This window comes from Zophobas morio, unplaced genomic scaffold (genome assembly GCF_036711695.1).
Source record: "Zophobas morio isolate AGI-343-1 ecotype UQ-CSIRO unplaced genomic scaffold, CSIRO_AGI_Zmor_V1 ptg000078l, whole genome shotgun sequence".
NCBI lineage: Eukaryota > Metazoa > Arthropoda > Insecta > Coleoptera > Tenebrionidae > Zophobas > Zophobas morio.
In genome coordinates, this window is record NW_026972183.1 from 76310 (window position 1) to 83596 (window position 7287).

Sequence of the window (7287 nt, forward strand, 5' to 3'; positions counted from 1 at the left end):
TCGAATACCCCATTGGAGTAACGAATAAGGGCAAACCTTATACACATAATACCACGGCTAAAAAGGAGAATTAAAATTATTAATAAACATTCATTTTCAACAATACATTTAAAATGTAATCAAACTGGACAAATATTTAAATGATCTATTTGGAAAGGTTATTAAATAGATTTAGACTTTTTATGAAGTACCATACATTCACAAATAAATCTTAAAATACCGTACTAATAAGAAGACGTTTACTATACAGAGTAATTTTTTAACCTGAAAGTTTCAAATATTTCGGAAAATAAGTACTCTACAAAAAAATGTTAAATAGGAACTACCAGTTTTTATTACAGAATCGAAATCTACGGGTAAAGGTACAACTTTTTTGAAGACGAATTTCGAGTATTTCCATAAAATGTTGTATTTTTTAGTGCCAATGTATTGCAAAATCGTATGCATAGGTTCTCAGTGGCAGAAATCGAGAAAGTTTGAATTTCGTCGATTCAGCGCCATCTACCACGAATCGAAAAAAAAATTTTTCAAACAAATCATATGTATTTTTTGCCGTAGACTCCGAATCTGCAATAACAAACAGCAGTCCCTGTTTAAAGTTTCGAAACCCCTCCCCCACCTATAAGGAGAGGAAGCGGGGGGCTAAATTTACCACTAATGTATTTCCCCCGGGGCATAATTAAATTTTGATTATGGACATTTTTTTGGAGTGTTTATTTTTCTAGATATTTGAAAGTTTCAGGTTCAAAAAAATCACCCTGTATATTTACGTAAGATAACATATCACGAAGCATTAGTACAGTGAACCGTTAAAAAATTACTAATTAAAAAATATATAAAAATTAATGCGTTCTGAAATTAACCACGCCACTGGATACCGGATGAGCAGAATAAGAAATAAAGCAGAAAAAAGTATTTTAAGGACAAGAGTTTCATTTAATCAAAATTGCCATATATGTACTTGTGAACGACCTGTGATTTTACTGCAAAAGCAAAATTAGGCGGCTTTTGTTTTGTTTTGGTTAGGATATCGTAAATTCTCTATCAGTACCGACACTAAATGAAATCAACTTACTTGAAGAAACTGCCGATGCCGTCACGAATCACACAATCTTGTAACAAATTAATTAAACAGCACACTATAAACAGAGTATAAACCCAATAATGGACCACGAACTTAGCCACCGTATTGTAGTCCAAATAATATTTTACGCGGGAAACGAAGGTGTTATTGCGACACAAAACAGCGGAATTTAGACAGAGAAATGCATATTATTGCATAGTGCATGCGTCATAAAAACGAGCGAAATTGAAATCAACTACAACCTTGCAGTATTATCAATTCATCTATTAGGTATAATTCTTAATAGAGAATCATTAGGTTGGCTTTAAAAACGAATTGTGAGTAAAAAATGGAAAAAACAATTATAAGTAGATATTTAAAAGATGAAGTTAAATTTTTAACAATTTGGCACGATCCGGCAAAATTATAAAATATCACTGGTTTCTCAATTGGTAGGCTCAATTTTTACAAAAAAATAAATCAGTTAAATGAAAAGATTCGTACTCTTCGTTTCGATACGTGATGCCCAACAACTGTCTTTACAATTTTAGGAATATCTGATATTTGCGCAAAATTTTCAGTAAGTAGTCAGTTTGTTGAAATCACATGTACAGTGCCTTTTTTAAAGCAGACTACAGTGATTTGTATTAAAAAAAATTGTGGGTCGTGTTAAGTAAGTTTTGTAGCCGTAATTTTCAAGTGAAATTTTGCTGAATGTTGAACTAGTATTTTATAAATCGACTTCAGTTCATTTTAGTGTACAGAACAAAATAATTACAGAATTATAACAAAAAAAGAACATTAATTAGTTTAGTTACATACGTGAAGAAACTACTTCGTGAATTTGTGGCGAATTTAATGCATTCATTTTTGCTGAAATTTCGTAATTATTTTGCTGTATGTAATGAAATGTACTAAGCTGATTTATAAATTACTTGTCTAAGATTCTGCCAAATTTTACTAGAAAACTAATTAACATAAACCAAAGTTTTTAGCACGTAAATCCCTAAGGCCATCGTTAAAAAAGGCAGTTGTATAATATGTAGGTACCTCCAAATCCCAGATTTAACAAAATTATCAGTCCTTCTAATTATTTTTTTAAAATATTAGAACAAATTAAAAATTTGGCAGTTTCGATCCATGAAGGCAAACTGTAGCTTATGCATTTTGAGATGATTATGTAAACATTCAAATTTTCGCTTTGATGATTTACCTAAATATTTTAATCCTTTAACATTTTTTTCAGCTAAACCTGTGTGAAAGAATCACAGTCCTAACTAAGAAAATAATGATATTCATAGTAGGTATCCTTAAAACCTCAATGTTTAGAGAGGATTCTGTGAAAATTGAAACAAAAAAAAACAAAGAAATTGGTAATAAATTAATTTGATATTTATTAATTACGATTCATGGCGCCAAAAATAATACCAAATACCTCTATCTCCAATTTTCAGAATATATTAGACATATTTATATTTTTAATTGTCAATTGACGGAAGTCACATACACATTACTTCCAAATCACGAATTTGAAAAAAATTGATACTCCTCTAGTATTTTTAAATTTATTTTGCACACATAACCTGTATTGAAGATTTGGCATTTTCAATTCATGATGCCAAACTGTATCTACAATTTTGAGAATACATTTATCAAATTTACATTTTGAACTGTCACTTCTGAATTATGAATTTTACTAAATTTATCAATACTTTAAAATTTTTATTAAATGATAACATACATTGAAAATTTGCGAATTTCGATTCATGACGCCAAACTGTATACACAATTTTTATACGATATACATGCCAAATTTACATTCTGAACTGTTAGTTGACGTAAATCACATATACTGATGTACTTCTGCATGATAAAGTTGACTAAATTGAACATCAGTGTAAAATTAATGTAAATTTAAAATTTGTCAGTTTCTGTTCATGACTGTATCTATAGTTTTAACAATGTACTTATTTGTCACATTTACATTTTGAACTTCAATTGACGAAAATCAAATACACAGTACTTCTGAATTACGCACCATAAATGCTAAAATGGCACTGTGTTGTGGATATTAATTTTCGGAGCCGCAATTTTTACTTCTGTGACCTCATTAACATCAAATGAATTTGAAAGAACACACTAGGAAATTGGTTCTTGTAAAATGCTAATTTTCTGTTTAAAACGGTTGATAAATTCATACAACCCAGTAAACACAGTTACGTCGTAACGATGTTAATGCCACTTAACTCTGTCTACGATCTTGTTAGCTGTTACATCCCAAACTGCGTACATTTGCTTTCCCTGTGCTATGTAATGTAATCAACAGTGACCCATGCTTGTAACATACTGGTGACATCCACACTGTTTCAGACTAGAGACGTGCTCGCTGGTACATCATCATAACGTTGTGTTAGTATGTCGCTAGATTCTCTACATTTTGATGTATCTGTTACGTTTTATTTTAAACGCCAATATAACGTATTAAATGGACATAGACGTTACGTATATATCGCAACATCGTAAACATATGACTCTCAGTATATTTTATTAACATGATCTATGCGATATGAATAGGCATTTCAGAAAATCTAGTTACCATTTAGGGATATGGATATGGAGAGTAAAATTTAGAGCTTACAGTAAATTATTATTTTATTCAATGTTTGAAAAAATATAATATGTAATAAGTAATAAAATATAAAAATTAATATAAATTCATAATATAAATAAATAAATATATATATGATTTCCTAATTCGAAAATAATACAATATAATTTACACTTAAAAAAAGACACAGAAACTATAAACTGTCGTTGTTTTTTCTTTCTTCAGGCGTTGACTAGAATGCCCTAGCCACTCTGAGCAGCGTTGTTCTACTTCTTTTTCTATTGCGGAATGGGTCTTCATTGTAATTTCTTCAAAAATAAAAATTGTAATAATTATATTTATTGCAAAAAAAAAATACCTTTCATAATATTCATTGTTTTTGTCCCAGCCACTTTGGAATTTTCCTACCGAACAAACAAGCTACAGCAAATTCACTGAATTTTTTTTTTTTTTTAATATACCCCCCACATTGTTCTTTTTCCCATTACCACCTGTCTGGGACGATAGCAGTTCCTGAAATAAGAAAAGAAGAAAATATTTTTATGTGTATATATCGAGTGACTCTGAAATAAGTTCGGAAAATAAAACCACAACATCACGAAGTAGAGAAAATTTTAAGTAATTTCTTTTATCTAGTCCTAATTCAGGGGAAAAAATATCATTCAGTGCCATTTGTTTTCATCTAAGCAACACACAGCAAAAATAAAGAAAAAATTTAGTCACAATGGAAACTGAATAAATCATTGCCGCATGATTTACATTTAACAAGATGTTCCGTATTTGTTTCTCGAAACTGGAGCAGCAATTTAATTACTTTGAATCCGTGTGACAATTAAAGGTTTTTTTTTCCGAATCTATTTGGAAGTCACCGCGTATGTATAACATACAGGGTGCTTCACTATAAGACTTTTCTGCAACCCACTATGTATGTAACGTGTTAAGCGAAATGTGTCATGTTTAGTAGGTGACTAAAAAGTGTTATAGTATTACAGGCATCTACCTGTATATAATATCGAAAATTATGTTATATGTAAGTACATATAAATATATTTAGTCCAGTCATTTTAGCATAAAAAAGGGATCAACCTCGGAATGAGAGACAATAAGCTGAATTTTTGTATACGCCTTAATTTTGGCGTTCTAAAAGTTGTCTCAAAAGTCTCATAAAATCTCGTGTCTGCGTCGTAAGTTATTCAAGGTCAAAGGTCAAGATAAACAGTTTTTTGCAATTATCTCAGTTTCTATTGCTCCAATGATGTTAACAATTATTATCATAATTGTAGAGCACAAAATTTGGAACAAATTTGATTTGAAATATTTTTTCATGCGCTCAATCGTTTTTGAGATAGAGGACAGTGAGCGCGCAGCGCTCGTCCATACGTACTGTAATGCAATCAACCGTGAATATCTGTGAATACTACCTTGAATTTTGAATAATTTGTATTATTAATCAATTAATACATTGTATTTAATAACATTTTACATATTTTCAATATATTCATAGACTAATACTTACCTACTTTGTGTAATTAAAAACTCATTTAATGAAATATTTATTGTATATCTCAATTTATTTATATCTTTAAAATGTGTAAGTTTTTAAATACTTATTTTTCTATCATGATTATAACTGGAAGGTCTGGAAACAACAATTCAGGGCACCGAAGATGACGAAGATGAAACAGAAATTCCCGAACGTCCAGAAGATGACGGTAAAGAAGAAGAAAATTGATACTTTTGTTCTTTAAATTATTAAAAATTTATAGATTTTCACTGCAATTCAATTTCAATCGTAAGAAATGTACAGCTGCTGAATAAAGATAAAATTAAAATATATTAACTCGTTTTACTTCCTTAAAATTTACTTTGAAAAAATTAATATAACTTTAAGATATACAATAATCTAACCTAAGATATACCTACAATAAATGTCATTTAAAGAGTTTTTAATTACACAAAGTAGGTAAGTATCATTAAATAAATGTATTGAAAATATGCAAAATGTTATTAAATGCAATGTATTAACTGATAAATAATACAAATTTTTCAAAATTCAAGGTAGTATTCACAGATATTCACGGTTGATTGCATTACAGTATGTATTGATGAACGCTGCGCGCCCACTGCCCTCTATCTCAAAAACAATTAAGTGTATCAAAAAATGTTTCAAATAAAATTTGTCCCAAATTTTGTGCTCTACAATTATGATAATAGGTGTTAACATCATTAGAGCAATAGAAACCGAGATAATCGCAAAATAATGTTTTTCTTGACCTTTGACCTTGAATAATTTACGACGCAGACACGAGATTTTATGAGACTTTTGAGACAACTTTTAGAACGCTAAAATGAAGGTATATACGAAAATTCAGCTTATTATCTCTCATTCCGAGGTTGATCGCTAATTTGACTGGACTAATTGTATTTTTTTAACTTACAAAGAAACCTGCTTGTTGTAGTAGGCAGAGATAATCTTCTAATTCCTCAAAATTTGGTTACTTGTGGTCTTGGCGGCATATCTTCTATTACTTTGATTTGTCACATTTGATGACGTTTTCATATTGGAGATTTGTTCACTCGTTTCCTTTAGAATTTCTTTTATTTCGCACATATTTTTTGTATTTGTTTCAAGTCTAGAGTAAAATTATGTTCATTAGCACCTAGTTCATAAAAAATTGCAGTAACATACCTTTGCAACATGTTATGGCAAAGCGCCTCACTCTCAAAAACAATCACCGTAAGTTCTTCAAAATCAGCGGGAGTATCTTCAGTGATTAATGGTGGTATTTCCAGTTTGTCTGAAAAAACTGTTGTTGTTATTTACGTACAGTTATCAAAAACAACAGAAGCATGTAAAAATTAAAATGATTACTTCATTAGAATTATATTAACTTACCTAGTGTAAATTCAACCCACGCTGAATGGCACAATTTCACAAAACTGCATTAAAAATTAAGTGAGTTACGGATTCACGAGAAAGGTTCGGTGGTTGTAAACGAAATGGCTAAATGGAATTCGACAGCTTCACTGTGAGTGTGAAGTGCAATAACCATAAATGCGGAAAAAAGAGATCGTCCGACTCATAGACAAACCAAACCAACAAAGGTCCGACTGCACCCCCCAAACATCTGGTGGATAGTAAATGCAGAAGTTGAGCGTTATTTTTTCATTAGATAAAATAAATTTAATAAAATCAAAATTAACCACTCTCTAGTTTTTTTGCTACCTATCATCGCTTTATAAACGTCTTTATAAAATCAAAATTCGACGAATGAACTCTTCAAAACCTTGTCTCGTTTCAGGGACAATGGGCAAAGAATTTTTATGGCTTTGTTTGTGTCGTTGGGTCTTCCCTATATTACCCCAGATGTTTAAGGTGACCAGACTTGCCGATGTGATGGGAACTGTATCGATTTCAATACTCTAATAATTCCTATTTCAAATTTCGTCTAATAAATGTTCCGATTAAAACATTCGTTCCGTGAATGTTCCGATTTCTATATAAATCTGATAAGAATAAAAATAAATCCTCGGATAAATCACTAATTTTCATGAATAGTAATTTTATTTTGTGAAAAATTGGGAACAAAACTTGTATCGGTATGGTTGTCAGCAC